We start from the raw sequence: 16,592 nt of genomic DNA, 5'->3' as shown, positions 1-16,592 counted from the left end.
CAACGAAATGGCACCCAGGCAGTAACTCGCTGTAGATGAAGGCGAGCGTCCTCTCCGGTCAGACCTTTTGACCGAGTGACACCAACACAGCAGCGATCCACAAGCTGGAGAGCACCACAGGCAGTAAGAGGCTCCGGAGCAGAGTGAGGTGAGAGCCGCCCCCCCCCCCCGATCGACACGCGCCCGGGAGGGCCCGGAGGCGCGAAAATTGAGGACGTGGCTTTTGGGCCTGGCCACGACAGCGCAGGGCCCAACGGCGTATACCAGACCCTGGGGAAGGTGGGGCGAGAGCTCCGTGGATGGAGAGCGAAGCAGTGTTTATTAGTGCCAGGAAGGCTTGGCTCATCAATCCTGGAGGGGAGTCATAGTGGAGCTCCCCCGGGGATTTAAAGACCTCTGGGTGGCTCTTGTTTCTCCGGACCCGGGTGGTTGCCCCACATCGCGCTCCTCCGACGGAAGGTGCCCAAGTGGAATCTTAACATGGCGCAAACAGCGCGATCTGGTCCTGGCCACCACCTAATTGCAGCGCTAGCACCTAGAGGCGCCGCTTCGACAGAATGTCGCCCTGAAGACAAGGTACCGGAGATTGCAGTGGGCCATCTCCGGTCTAGAGAGGTGCCACAGAGACTTTGACCTAGCAACAGCCTCTCACAGCTGCCACGCAGCGGGTGGTGAGTGGAGAGGGGCGTTAATTCCCCGACAAGGACACACCTGTTGACGTGTGGCTGGTGCTGCAGCGCAAAACTTAAGGGTGCTGCTTTGTGGCCTAAATACTACCGCACTGGGCCCAGAAGACACGGTCTAGGCCTAGAGGTTGTTGAAGCGGGTGCCTGGTGAGAGGGGCTGGAGAGGTGCAACCTAGATCCGGCCTCTACGAATTTCTGGCTTGCCGCTGAGGGCCGCAGCACGATCCAAGCGCTTGGCTCCCACACAGATGCAACTGCGGTCCCAGGGGCGGCACCCCAGGACAGGCGACTGGCATCGGTAAGGGGTGCACCGACGAAATACAGGCAGCAAGGTTCGGACCCCCCTCTGTCTTCGCCACAGTCTAGCGGGTGACCCTTCAAGTAACACGTACGTAAGGATAGCCTCCTGTCTCAGCGATGACACACGTAGGTCGAAACGGACCCACCACTTGCTCCGAGAAGCTGAAGGAAGTAACCCAACGGTAATCACGCGTTAAATCGTCGCCAGGACCAAAAGGCGACATCCAAACCGCATGATTAGTGGCACCATCATGGCTACCATGAGGAAAAAAAGGAGATCACACTCTAAAAGAAATGCTCACAAAAGGGTCAGTAGCAGGAGAGAGAGGAAGAGTTACCTCCCCAACATTGAAGTCAACCACTGGACAGGAAGAGGGAGAGGGGCCCATTACCCGGGCATTCCTTTAAACTCTTTTTAACACCCTCCATGAAGATTTTCAAACACTCAAACAGTAATTGGCAGGAAAGGTTCGGGAAATACGCCGCGATGTAGATGAGCTAGGTGAACGCGTGGCATCCACAGAGAACGGCGAACATTCTAGATCCGAAGAAGTCGAACAATTACAACAAGAAATCCTCCGTCTTAAGGATCAGCAAGTCAACCTCCAAGCTCATGCAGAGGAATTTGAAAACAGATCCCGACTGAACATTTTGTGTGAGAGGTGTTCCACCAGAAGCAGAGGGAGCGAGTGTGACTGGACACCTTCAGGGCCTCTTTAGGGATATTCTGGGTGTGGACCAACAGTTTGAGGTCCGCATCGACTGCGCCCACAGGGTAGGCCTAGGGAGGAAGGCACCAGCTCCCCCGCCCGACATCTTGGCCTTCTTACCAGACTTCCCCCTAAAGGAGCGCATACTCAGAGAAGCTCGACTGAAACAACCAATCACATACCAGGAGCATGCTGTAGCTCTCTAGCAGGACTTGGACTCCATCACTCTCCAGAAATGCAAGGCTTTCAAAGAAGTGACAGCTTTCCTTAAAAACAGCGGAGTGCCATACTCTTGTGGCCATCCCTTTCGTTTAATCTTTAAGTGGATGATAGACTACACCAACTTCAAGAGACAGGCGACTTACTCGGCCTTACACAGCGCTGTCCTGATTCTTCTCCGAAACCTTAACAACGAGTTTCAGGGGCTGAATGGAAGACAGTGGGAAGACTACATTCGCCTAGGATGGATGTGTAGCCAGATCGAGTCGCGATGACCAAAGAAAGAGCTTTGGCCCTGGCAGCAGTAACGAGAGACACTTCCTGACCCGAATCTCTTTAATACTAATGTGGGGACTGCACCTCGCACTACACATTAGCTAACTGTGGGGGGAGGGGTGGCGGGCAGGGAGACCAGGTGGTCCAGGCACCCTGACCACCCTGTTATTTCAACAGCCAGGGCTGAGGACATTGGACAATGTTGGGTAAATGGGAATGTTTTGTTGGGGTTAGGGTGGGGGGGGGGTAGGGTAGGGGGAACGGAGGGAGGGGAGTTGGGGGAACAGAGGGAGGGGAGTTGAGGGGACGGGGGAAACGGTGTGCAGCCACGGGGAGAATACGGACACAGGTTACATCCAGGGCAGGGAGCTAAGTCGCTTAGTTGTACTGCAGCCGTGGGCTCAATATCGCAGTTTAACTAGGGAGACTTACTTACCTGCCGCCACCGCCGAGAGTCATATCCTGGGACTTGCCTGCACAGATCTGCCAGCCGCCACCGCCGAGAGTCATTCCAGGCCAAAAAAAACTCGCCTGAGCTGACGCCCAAGCCGCCACCGCCGAGAGTCATATCTGGGCATTGGTAACTGCGCCGCCGCTCCGGGGGGACTACAACTCCCGGCAGGCATCGCGGCAGCACGCGGAAGTGACGCGAAACGCGCCAGCAGAGCGCTTACAGCAGAATAAAGGGAGAAGGAGACCGGCAGAGCGGGGGAGACTTACTTACCTGACGCCACCGCCGAGAGTCATATCCTGGGACTTGCCTGCACAGATCTGCCAGCCGCCACCGCCGAGAGTCATTCCAGGCCAAAAACAACTCGCCTGAGCTGACGCCCAAGCCGCCACCGCCGAGAGTCATATCTGGGCATTGGTAACCGCGCCGCCGCTCCGGGGGGACTACAACTCCCGGCAGGCATCGCGGCGGCGCGCGGAAGTGACGCGAAACGCGCCAGCAGAGCGCTTACAGCAGAATAAAGGGAGAAGGAGACCCGCGTCGGGGACGCGAGCGGGACGCCCGGGGCGAAGCCCGGGCAAAGGGCGGGCCGTCTGAGGTCGGCTAAGGTTGAGTTGGGCGAGGGACTCTGCCCAACTTTCTGCAGGCCTACAGACAGTCACAGTGTTCCTGATCCATCGACCTTCAGGTAAAACAATCATCTCTCATTTTGTTCTGAGCCACGATTTTGCACCAAGTTCTTAATCCATCTGCATACATGCCTGGTAGTAGGTTAACCCCAGCTACAAACACCATGGAGAACTACCTTGTCCAAGTAGTGGCAAAAATAAATAGCGATAGAAGGACTTCTTTGGGCTTAGATTCATCTACACATTCTCCACTAGCAGACAAAGAGATAGAGGATTCCTTTGATCTGTTAAATAGCAGCCTCTCTGGTGTGGCACATACTTCTGCTCAGGACACTTACCATCCAGCCCAGTGGTACAGTAGCTAGTACCGAAGAAAACAGTGACAATGAGGTAGTGACTGTGACCCCTACGAACAGTGAGTCCATCATCCCTACTACTGTCCCTATTCCTGCACCGAGGGTTACAGGGGGCAAAAGAAAAGCTATACAAAAACGGGTGGGACTAAGGTCAGCTAAAAATAAAATTGCAACGCCACCAAGGAAAACTCTTGATGAGGAGGAGGACGATTTGTCTGGGGAAACTTACGTGACCTTTTCTAATGTTCAATTTCAGAAATTTTGCAGTTTGATGGACACAAAAATCAAAGGGATAGTCAAACCTTTGATAAGTAAAATTGACAAATTATACGCTGAGGTAATCAAACTTGAAGGTTTACTTGGAAAAACTTTGGGGGAAGTGGGAAAACTCCCAGAATTCATTACGTCCAGTGTTCAGCCTTTGGTGAATGAAATTCAATCGATTAAATCCAACGGACTGATTCCTACTGTTGTCCCAAACCTTCCAATGGCTCCACTGACAAATCCACCGGATAATACCTTTGGTGCTGTACCCTCTGCCCCTCTTAATGGTGAACCTAATACTTCGAAAGGGTCATTTGAGCTTGTGGTGGAAGCCTCGCCACTAGTTCTTGTACTAGCAAATGTGCCCCCTCTAGCTCCCGGTGAATCTGAATCAACATCATCACTTCTAAATAAATCTTTATCTTGGCTAACTAATAACATGGCCATATCTCCGTGGGGCAAACAGCAATTAGCTGAAGAACTGGTAAACGCAAGAAGAGTTGAGTGGATTGGGAACAGGGAAAAAAAGTTCAAGGGAGATTGCGTTGTGCTCAATCTTTCTGACCCTGAGGTTTTACCAAACATCTTGCCTAATATTTTTCCTCCACAGAGACGATCTACTTCTATTGTTCCATTGACTCTAGACATCTTCTATCCCCGGAAAGGCAGAGGCCCCAATCCAAGCACCCTAAGAACAAAATGGAACGTTGTAACCAAAAGGGGCAGCAAGAATTTTGGCTCCGTTGAGTGGGGTCTAGGTCTGGAAAACAGATTTTCTGCCCTTTCCAACCTAGATGCTTGTGATTGACAAACAACTAATTGCATGCCTCTGCTGCAAATTCCTTCAGATGCTTGTATAATAGGGGAGCATAGTCGAGTTACAGGTGCACCAAATGAGTTATGTAATTCTGATGTTGCAGTAGGACTACTTTCTGCAAATGTAAATGATAATGCTAATGTTGACGCAAAGTTGAATGGGTCTGATCACAGTTCTGAAATAAGTGCGGTTCATGTCTCCGGGCACCTTTTATCTTGGAATGTAGCTGGGCTTTGTTCCAAAATGGACAGTGGAGAATGGTTTGGGTTTGTCAGCAAGTATGATGTTTGCATTTTTCAAGAAACATGGGCCTGTGATCCTGTTTTTGCTTTGGGGTATTTGAATTTTTATGTACCGGCCACTAAGGGCCCCAAAGGGAGACCGATGGGGGGACTCACTATATGGGTCCGCCAGTCCCTGATGATCGTAGTAAAAAATCTGGAGCTTAATCAAAAAGATATTCAGCTCATTAGACTGACTAGGGACTTATCCACCTCCATTGACATTTATAATATATATGCTAGAGGAGGAAGCGCAGGTAAATCAGTGGTCCTAACGTCTCTGTATAATTTCCTAGACATTCACTCTTCTGGGAATAACATTATACTGGCAGGAGACCTAAACCGTACTTTTGAACCCCTTGACACTGGTGAGGCTTTTTTAGGTGCGGAGGAAGATAAGATCTGGGAAATCCCTGCACTTGATTTAACCCCAATAACTCGCTGGACCGAGGATATTCTAGGTTTGAATGCTATGTGCCTTGAACATGGGTTAAGGGCTTTGAATGGCCGTACTAAGTCAGACAGAGTACCAGCCATGACTTTTAATAATGGGAGATCCGAGAGCCGCATTGACTACGTTATATGCAGTATGTCCCTATGGTCATCTATTACTGATATGGCGGTCAAGGAAAGGCCCGAGAGTGACCACAACTCTCTATGCCTTCTCCATAAATGGTGGCTGTTTGATGCTATTGCTCCTAGTATTTCTGCTGATCCCATACCCCCGCTGATTGTGCCAACTAATGACTTACGCAGGTTGAGGTGGACTAGCGTTAAAACAGATCAGCTGGTTTTAGAAAAAATAAGTATGGCAACCGATAAGGCTATCATGGCCCTTGAGGGTGAGGCTGGGCTCCCTCCTAGCAAAAACATAGTTACCAAGGTCCATGAAGTTCTGTTTAATGAAATCAAATGCCACTTTCTGAAACCGGTAAATAAAAAGAGGATCTGTGCCTACAGAGCCGCAAGATGGTACAATCATGAATGTAGGGTGGCAAGAACATCCTTGGGTGATGCAATTAAGAATAAAAATCTAGAGGCTATTAGATTAGCCAGGAAGCAATATAAACAGTGCATAGCAAAAGCGAAAAAAGATTGGGATGAGGCACACTGGAACAACTTAAAAAGTGCAAGTGACCGAAAGGACTCTAGGTTATTTTGGCATATAGTCAAATGGGGACATGACAGGTTAGAAGAGGCTAGTACTAACAATGTCCCCCAGGATGCCTGGGTCAAGTTCTTTAGTGAGCAGTACGCCTCCAGAGATCAGGCAATAGATAGAAGATGCTTTCCTTTTTTACCAGTAGAGGATGACATCTTCACGCAGAACGAAATAGTCACTGCCCTTAATTCTGTTCGAAGTGGGCGCGCCCCTGGTATTGACGGGGTTCCGGCAGATGTTTTTTTGAACGATACTGAAAGATGGTGTAAATACATTTATCTGTTAATAAATTATATCACCAGAGGTGCAGATATCCCAGTAACCTGGCGGGGTGCTGTAATCATCCCTGTATACAAGAAAGGAGACCGAGCTCAGCCCTGTAATTATCACCCCATTAGTTTAATAGATACTATTCAGAAAATAGTGGGGCGAGTAATTGTTAATAGGTTGCTCGATTGGGTTGATGATAACAACATTCTATCCCCCTTCCAGGCTGGATTTCGCAGGGCAACCAGTACTGTGGATCAAGTTTTCCGTTTCCAACTGATACAGTGGAAGACCGTGGTGCTAGGCGGAGGTAGCCTGTATGCAGCATTTGTTGATCTGCGGGCTGCCTTTGACCTGGTACCTAGGGCAAAACTGTGGGAAGTGCTTGAGACACTAAGGGTCCCTGGGGACTTGTTGACTTTAATTATGCGACTGCATGAGGGCAACTATGCCAAAATACGATGGGGTGGGTATGGGAATGACACTGCCGAATTTCCCGTTGAGCGCGGGGTTCGGCAGGGGTGTTCAATGGCCCCTACTTTGTTCACCCTTTTTATCAATGGTATTGTTTCCCACATGCAAACTCGGGCTGTGGATGCCCCTTCTCTTGCAGGTGAGAAAGTCCCTATTTTAATGTTCGCCAATGATACCTTAATTTTATCAAAAACCCCAAGTGGTTTGCAAAAAGCATTGGCAATATTTGATGAGTTCTGTGTTGATCACGGACTGGAGGTGAATGCGTCCAAAACAAAACTCATGGCTTTTAACCCACATAGAAATTTTAAATCAAAAATTTCCATGAGTGGTCGCATCCTGGAAGTTGTAAAATCCTTCACTTACTTGGGGATCCTCATCTCTAACGACAATAAGTGGCAGCAACATCTTAATTTTGCTACATTAAGGCACAAGCAGCTAGCTGGCACTATTATCAAGGAACATAGGAAATCACTGATCAAACCACCCGTGATAATATATGAGGCAAAAGCAATTGGGTCTGCTTTGTACGGTGCGGAGCTATGGGGGCATGAAAATCTCCAAGAACTCCAAATATCAGAAAATAAATATTTTAGGTCATTGACAGGTACCCCACAGAGCAGTCCGCTACTGCCCCTGCGTTATGAGCTAGGTAGGAGAGAAATTTCGGAAAAGGCTAAATTACGTCCGATTCTATACTGGTGTAGACTCTGGACTACGCCAGAGCTCTCCCACTACGCGGACGGGTTCATTGATGTTATTAAAGCTGACCATTATAATAAAATCAGATGGTTTAAAACATTAAAGATTGCACTGTTCGATTTAGGACTAAATGCTCTATGGACCGATCCAGCTGGGGCTTTATTTCCCACTAAGTCCGTATTAAAAAACATTTTTTGGGAATATGTTGTCAATAGGAGTATGCTCAGTACTAATAGTGGGACCATGACCACCAGTTTCCTAGAAGTCAAGATGTACCCTATCTACGAAAAGTATTGGGATTACATATCGAACCCCATGGACAGAAAACTGCTATTCCAATTGAGGGTAGGCTCGCTCCCCCTCCGTAATTTAACATCTAAATGGAAATCTGGGGGTGTAGCAATTTGTCCAGCCTGTGGGGTAGGAAAAGAAACTCTAGGTCACTTTTTGTTTTGTTGCCCAGCATATTCTGCCCCAAGGCGAGCCTGGTAGGCTCCTATGTGCAGGAATTTAGGCACAAAAAGTAGCATGGTGGCGCTGCATATTGTAAAATCCACTACTGAAGATTGGATCAACATTGCCACTGCAAAGTACTTGGGGTGGGCGTGGGTCTTAAGGCAGAGACTGCTGGTAAGTTAATTACTCACTGCCAAGTTGATCAGAGACTGCTAGACAATTGTCTATTCTCTGTATCTGCTTATTAATAGCCCAGAGACTGCTAAACTAATGTTTATTCTCTGTAATGCAAATGCTACTTACCAGTATGCATCTGTTCTTGGCATGTAGGGCTGCTGACATTCATATCTGTGCATAGATCGCCGCCTAGTGTTGGGTCCGGATGATTGCACATTGTTGTCCTGGAAGAGTCTTCGAAGTATCACGAGATAGGTGGCTCCTCCCCTGGACTGCAGTGCGCATGGGCATCGCCTCCATCCCCAGATTGTTTTTAGCCATTGGCAGAGATGGAGTGAAGTATGTGAGTGATGCCTATGCTGCGAGCAGATATATGAATATATATATATATGTATGAAGACTGCAGCTGCTACAGGCGCCGGGGAGGAGGGTGGGCGATATGAATGTCAGCAGCCCTACATGCCAAGAACAGATGCATACTGGTAAGTAGCATTTGCAGTTTGAGGCATGTGGGCTGCTGAATTCATATCTGTGCATAGAATACATAGCAGTCCTCCCATTATTGGCGGCCGCCCGTGCCAGCTGCAGCAGTCTGAAAAAGTGTCCTGAGAACAGCCTGACCAACAGCTGCTTGCTGTTTGGAATGCACGTCTACGCAGTAATGCTTAGTGAAAGTATGTGTGGTAGACCATGTGGCTGCTCTACAGATATCTTCTAAGGGAATATTACCTAAGAAGGCCATAGAGGCCCCCAGCTTCCTGGTGGAGTGGGCTCTTGGTGGAATTGTGAGAGTGCGCTTGGCCTTAGCGTAACAGATCTGAATGCATTTTACAATCCACCTAGCGATCCCAGCTTTGGAGATAGCGTTTCCCTTGTGGTGTGAGGCAAAAGCAACAAAAAGCTGCTTGGTTTTACGAAAATCTTTGGTCCTGTCAATGTAGTACATTAAGGCTCTTTTCACGTCAAGGGTGTGGAGCATCCGCTCCGCCAGCGTCTCTGGGTTTTGAAAGAACACTGGCAACTCAATTGTCTGGTTTATATGGAATTGAGAGACAACCTTGGGTAAGAATTTGGGGTTAGTGCGGAGCACCACCCTGTTAGCGTGTACTTGGAAGAAAGGCTCTTGGATGGTGAGCGCCTGCAATTCGCTAACCCTCCGTAGCGATGTAATTGCTACTAAGAAAGCGACCTTCCAAGTCAGAAACTGAAGCTCACAAGAGTGCAGTGGCTCAGAGGGAGGACCCATCAGCCTTGTAAGAACCACATTGAGGTTCCATTCTGGGGCTGGTGGTGTCCGTGGTGGAATGACCCTTTTGAGTCCTTCCAGAAAAGCCTTGATAGCAGGGACCTTAAAAAGTGACAGGTGTTGCCTACTCTGGAGGTATGCTGCCATTGTAGACAAGTGAACGCGGATGGAAGAATACGCCAAATTGCATTGGTACAGGTGGAACAGGTAACAAAGGATGTTTTGAATGGAAGCATCCAGCGGGTCAATGTCGTGGTTTACACAGTAGACGACAAATCGCTTCCATTTAGCCGCATAACATGCTCTAGTAGTGGGCTTTCTTGCCTCCCGAATGATGTCCATGCAATCGGGGGGAAGATTGAGGTAGCCAAACTCTAGGACTTCAGGAGCCAGATCGCCAGGTTGAGCTGTTGCGGATCTGGGTGCTGAATGTCGCCATGGCTCTGCGTCAGAAGGATGGGTGTGAGATGAAGCCTTTGATGCGGTACCACGGAGAGTTCCAGAAACGTGGTGTACCATGGTTGGCGGGCCCACGTTGGAGCAACCAGGATGAGAGTCATCGAGTGCTGCCTGAGTTTGCGTGCCAGCAGCGGTATCAGAGGTGCTGGGGGAAAAGCGTATGCAAATCTGCCTGACCAGTTCATCCACATCGCATTGCCCTGTGATTGCGGGTGTGGGGACCTGGCGGCGAAGCTTTGGCATTTTGCGTTCTCCTTTGTGGCGAACAGGTCTATCTCTGGATGACCCCACTTTTGGAAGTACGGTTGGAGTACCGATGGATGTATCTCCTACTCGTGCATCTGATGGCCGTGCCTGCTGAGCAGGTCCGCCATCTGGTTGTCTTTGCCTGGGAGATGCTCTGCCATGAGGAAGATGTTCCTCTGAATGGCCCACTTCCACATGCTCTGAGCCAGATGAGACAGCTGCGGAGAGTGTGTGCCTCCCTGTTTCTGAATGTATTACATGGCTGTCATGTTGTCCGTCCGGATCAACACGACCTTGTTGCACAGGTGTACTTTGAATGCCTTTAAGGCCAAGAAGATTGCCATCATCTCCAATACATTGATGTGCATCTTCTTTTGCTGTAGTGTCCATAGTCCCTGCACTGTGTAGTGGAGTACATGAGCTCCCCATCCCTGGAGAGAGGCGTCCGTTGTCAGGATAATCTGTGGCACTGGCTCCTGGAACGGTCGGCCCTTGCAAAGGTTCTGTGGATTCCACCAATGCAGAGAGTTGTACGCCCGACCGCTCACCAACACTAGGTCTGTTAGTTGCCCATGAGCCTGAGTCCACTGACGTGCTAGGCACTCCTGAAGCGGACGCATATGTAGTCTCGCGTGCGGGACAATGGAGATGCAGGAGGCCATCATGCCTATCAACTGCATGAACACTTTCGCTGGAAGCGAGTGTTGAGGTCTGAATCGTTGGATCAGCGTCTGGATACTGGTGATTCTCACTGAATTTGGCTGCGCAGTGGCTGCCAGAGTGTTTATCGTCGCGCTCAGATACTGCCGTACATGGGCGGGCTGGAGATGGGATTTCGGGTAGTTCAGAGAGAATCCCAGATCGTGCAGGAGATGAATGGTGCGGGACACGTGGTCGGCGCACTGCTGTTCTGTTTTTGCCTGAATGAGCCAGTCGTCCAGATAAGGGTAGACGTGAACGTTTTGGCGTCGTAGATGCGCCGCCACAGTCGCCAGGCACTTCGTAAAGACCCTTGGCGCTGTGGTGACCCCGAACGGCAGAACCCTGAACTGGTAGTGCTGGTCTTGAATCGTGAATCTGAGATACTTCCTGTGGGAAGGATGCAGGGGGATATGAAAGTATGCATCCTTTAGATCCAACGTAGCCAGGAAGTCCCCCTGTTGAAGCAGAGGGAGTACCTGCTGCAACGTGAGCATATGGAAGTGCTCCGAGAGAATGTACCAGTTGAGGGGCCTGAGGTCCAGGATGGGCCTGAGGGATCCGTCCTTTTAGGGGATCAGAAAATACAGGGAGTAAACCCCTGATCCCCTTTCTTGCAGTGGGACGAGCTCTATAGCTCCTTTTTGCAGCATGACTTGAACTTCCTGCTGCAACAAGTGCAAGTGCTCGCCGGACATAGGGCGGCTTCTTGGAGGTATGTTTGGTGGAGTGGAAGTAAGTTCCAGACAGTAACCGTACTGGATAAGAGACTTGACCCACCTGTCTGTGGTGATGGATTTCCACGCGGGCAGGAACTGCTGGAGTCTCCCCCCGACCGGTGTTGTGTGGTCGGGGGGCAGTGACAAGACGTCACTGCTTGTTGGCGGTGGTGGACCTGGAGCTGTTGTTTCCACGTCCCCTGCCTTTGATGTTGTTGCCTCTGTAGCCACCTCTACCCTTGTTGGTGTATGAGGTTTGGGTATTACTTTTATAATACTGTGTGGACTGCGAGGCCTGACCCCTTGAGGTGCCTCTGGTATTGGAGCGGCGAAAGGAACCACCCCGGAACTGCTGAGACTGGAGGGCCCCCATAGATTTAGCAGTGTCTGTGTCTTTCTTCATCTTTTCCAGGGTCGCATCCACCTCAGGGCCGAACAGGTGGTCAGGATTAACTGTTTGGTTCAGGATGGTTGTTTGTATATCCGGTTTGAAACCTGATATCCTAAGCCATGCATGTCTTCTCAGCAACACACTAGTGTTGATTGCCCTGGAGGCTGTATCAGCCACGTCCAGCGCACATTTGATGGAAGCGTTTGTGATGAGCTTTCCCTCCTGAATTAACATTTCCCCTGCCTCCTTTTACTGGTCAGGCAAGTGCTGCAGCAGTGTTTCAAGGGTGTCATAATGAGCCCTATCGTAGCGTGCAAGTAGGGCCTGCGTGTTTGAGATTCGCCAAATATTAGCTGCCTGCGCAGCAATCCGTTTCCCTGAGGCCTCAAATATTTTTGACTCTTTGTCTGGGGGAGGAGCGTCACCAGTGGTCTGTGAGTTCGCCCTCTTGCGTGCGTTGGATACAACCAAAGAGTCCAGTGGCAAGTGTCCCTTGATGTACGTTGGATCCGAGGGCGCCGCCTTATATTTTTTGTCAATGCGAGGATTGATGACACGCGCCCGAGTGGGCTCCTTGAAGACCTCCGTCGCGTCTTTTAGCACTCCTTTGCACCAAAAAAGTACGATTTACCTATGCCTCTATGTACATGATTGCAACATTTAATGTAACTCAAAGAGAAAACCACGCTGTTAGTTAACTCAGACAATTGATTTATGTCAATTATTTTTCGAAACTCATACATTGTCCATGATTTACGACAAGAGAAAAATACATAGTCAACTTTACATTGAACACACAAAGAAATGTTTTTTGCAAGGGAAAAAGCTTAACAAACAACGTGTAAAACAATAAGTGTGTGAATTATAGTGAACATATCAACAAATAGTACATATACATTGTGAGCAGTGATTGAGTAATTATCACAAAACAGTAAGCCACAAACTTTCAAAGAATTATACTGAGATAATGAACAGATTTGGGGGTACGTCTTATTCAGTACCTGCCCAACCTCCTGTAACACTATTTGTGAAATTGTATTTATGTGAATACAGGAAAAAACCAAACATCAATTAGGACATGCCAATAATTCTAGGCGAAAACAATGATGCTCAGTGCCAACGCGTTTCGAATACCAATGTGTGAATCATCGGATTCTCATCAGGGCGTGGAATTTATCCGTTGGTACTGTTTGGGGGAAAGGAACAAGGAATTTAATTTAGAAAATGAGCATATTAAATAAGGAAGCTTTATCCATATGAATGCATCATGTGATGCAGCATACCTCATGCGACCACAAGAATTAGGGTCGATTGGTTCTTTTAGAGAATAGTCATCATATGCCGTGGGAGTCAACCTGCAATGTAGTGACATTGGGATGGTAAGTATTTATAAGTTTGAGTACAGGCAAGCACAGATACGTGCATGCATTTGTCAAAATTACCTCTGTTTGTGGAGCAGCCGCTCCGAGGTCGAGGCCGGAAGGATGCGGTTTTCAGTTCAATAATGTCCCTTTAAGAATCTAAAAACAAGGTGGTTGTGTGTTAGCGAGGACACGTAGTGTGATTTAAGCCCCAGAAAATTGAAGAAGTTGGAAATCTCTTACTTGTATCCAGTTTTAGAAGGCGAAGTATATCATCACCGTGTTCTGTGAAAAAAAGGAAAACACAGGCGGGGAGCTGGTCAATGCCCTGTCTATAGTTTTAACAACCAGCGAAAACATTAGGTTATGCGCCGTACGGCGTCTTACCGTAGACTGTGACCCTCAGTGTTTCGGGTCGCTCGTCCGCTTGAAGGGACAGCGTCTTGATCAAGAATGAATCCTGTGGGGGAGGGGAGAACCAAGCGAGTTAATGCCCGGTCACGCCATTGAGGAGCGCGTGTGTGCGCACAGGTTGAAAAGCGCGTCTTACCTTAGGGTGTTTGATAGCAGCTTCTAATTTTCGAAGTTGGGATGGCCACAACAGCTCGCCGCCGCGAGCGAAATAGACTGAGTTATGTCTATTAGTCACATGATGTCGAGAGCCTAACAGAGTCGAGGGCCCTCTCGCTAAGAATTGTGGGATATGTAGTTTAAAGGGACATGAATTGAAATCGATAAAGGGAACCCAATTATATTCTAGTCACCTCACTGAGTACATTTAACCCGTTGTTGACAGTGTTAAATTTCATGATGAGGTAGGCCTCCTTGCGTAGTAGTGCCGCCTCAATGTCCTGTACATGCTGTTTAGGATCCGCCCATGTGAGGACCGTCCATTTAAAGTCATTTTCACCATGGTTATGACTCGTGAAATGTTCAACCATGGGAGCAGAGCACACTTTTTTCTTTATTCGAGATCTGTGTTGTGTGATGCGTAAATTTACAGGTTGACAAGTTTTACCTATGTACACTTTGTCACAGGGACAGACCACGGCATAGATGAAATTATTTTAGGCGACAGTTGGTAAACATATCATGCTTCCATGTGACCCCGTCATGGTCAAATGTGTTACCTTCCAAGGTAGAGGAACACGAAATACAGTTGCCACACTTGTGATGCCCGCTTATGGGTTTTAAGTTCCATTGCGAAATCAGATCGCTTTTGGGTTTTGGAATGTAGCTGTCTGCCCTAATCAGTTGTTGACCAATGCTTTTATTTTTGCGCATGGCAAAAATGGGCTTTTGTAGGGGACATGGTAAATATTCCAATAGGTGCCAATTTTCAAAATGATACGTTTGAACTGATTTGTATGTGATCCATAAGTTGTGACACACACCAGCTCAGTCAGTGCATTTTTGTCTTTTTTCACCAGGAGATTCTCCCTTGCGGTGCATCTTGCACGTTTTTTGGAATGGTTAAGCAGTTTCTTTGGGTAGCCCCTTCTGGCCATTTCTGCGCAAAAATTTGTAGCATGTTGATCAAAGTCAGAAATTTCGGTACAATTCCTCCTTATTCTTAACAGTTGCCCAAAGGGGAGATTTTCCTTCAGGCACTGTGGGTGCGAGCTTTTATAGTGAAGGATGGTATTTCTGTCTGTAAGTATTTTGTGTAAGGTCGTTGTTAGGATATTGTCGCGGACGCCAACAGTGATGTCCAAAAAAGTCCTTTTTACTTGTGCTGGATTCTATAGAGAAACCAATGTCTCTGTGCCTGGAGTTGAGCCAATTGTAGAACTGGTCCAGTTCCGTCTGGCTCCCCTGCCACAGGAGCCAGACGTCATCAATGTACCTAAGCCATTGGGTTATATGGCCGACAAATGGATTGTTCTCAAATATGAATCTTTGTTCATATTGTGCCATATAAAGTACCGTCATCTCAGGTGCGTATGGGCAGCCCATAGCGATGCCTTTTATTTGGATGAAGAACGCATTCTCAAATTTAAAATAGTTGCTGCGTAATGTGATTTCAGCCAATGAAAGGATAAAAGAAGTAAGGACCCGGTGCGGTCTTTCTCGTTGTTCAAGGTATATTTCCAAGACCTGCAATGCCTCATCCTGGGGGATTTGGGTGTAAAGTGAGGCGACGTCTAGGGTCACCATCAGCTGAGTAGTTTGATTGAATGATTGTCCCTCTATCTTATTGATGATATCAGTTGTATCCCTGAGATATGACTTGACCTGCTGTAGAAAGGGTTTGAGAAAAAAATCAATATATTTTGAGACCGGTTCAAGTGCAGAATCGCACCCCGACACAATGGGTCGGCCAGGCGGTGTTTTATCATTTTTATGAATTTTGGGTAAAAAGTACAGGACGGGCGTCCTTGGTGCTTTTTTGTTTAAGAATTCAAATTCCTTAGGGCCTAGGAATCCCTCCTCAAGTCCTGTCTTGGTAATGCTTGCAATTTTGCTTTGTATGGCATGCACAGGATCCTCCTTAATTGGTCTGTACCAATCAGGATTATTAACATGCGTTGTTCCTTCCTCCAGATACATGGTGCGGGCCCATATCACGACTGCCCCACCCTTGTCTGCTTGTTTAATTAAAATAGACGTATCTGATTTGAGGTTCTGAATGGCAGATGTTAAACCTTTGGACATGTTTTTGTGTACAAAGTTTTTTTGTTTCTCAAGTTTTGAGAGGGAGGAGAGGACGGCTTGTTCAAAGGCCATGACCTGTTTAGGGATGTTTTGGGTTGGAGTGAATCTGGATTTGACCCTAAGCCCTGTGGTTTCTGAATTGGACGTCACTTCGGCATCCGCGAAAAACACCTTCAACCTGATCTTGCGACAAAAATCTAATGCCTCTAATTTCAGTTGGGTGAAGTCCGTTCTTTTGTTGGGGACAAACTTGAGGCCCAGGGATAAGAGTGTAACTTCATCCTGGGTAAGTTGTTTATCTGAAAGATTGACTATGGCTGATTTCTCTAGCTCTTGTAAGTTTTGTTGCGTGTGCGCATCTCCCATGGTTGTTTGAAGCGGACCCGTGACTGTCCGCCTCTGCCTAAAAAAGGAGATGGTGCAGCAGCCCCTCGTCTTTTAGAATTATCTTGTCGAGACTCAGACGACGAGTCAGACGATGTAGTATCTGAAAAAGTGAGGAACCTATTCCTGGATCTGCCTTGGAATGATGTTAAGGCCCCTCTAGATTCACCTGACGTGTAGAAGTCCTCTTTCAAGAAAGGATAAA

The sequence above is a fragment of the Lissotriton vulgaris genome, chromosome 12 (genome assembly GCF_964263255.1).
Source record: "Lissotriton vulgaris chromosome 12, aLisVul1.2, whole genome shotgun sequence".
In the NCBI taxonomy this organism is placed as follows: Eukaryota; Metazoa; Chordata; class Amphibia; order Caudata; family Salamandridae; genus Lissotriton; species Lissotriton vulgaris.
The sequence above is the reverse complement of the archived record's forward strand: the minus strand, read 5'-3'. Positions refer to the sequence as shown.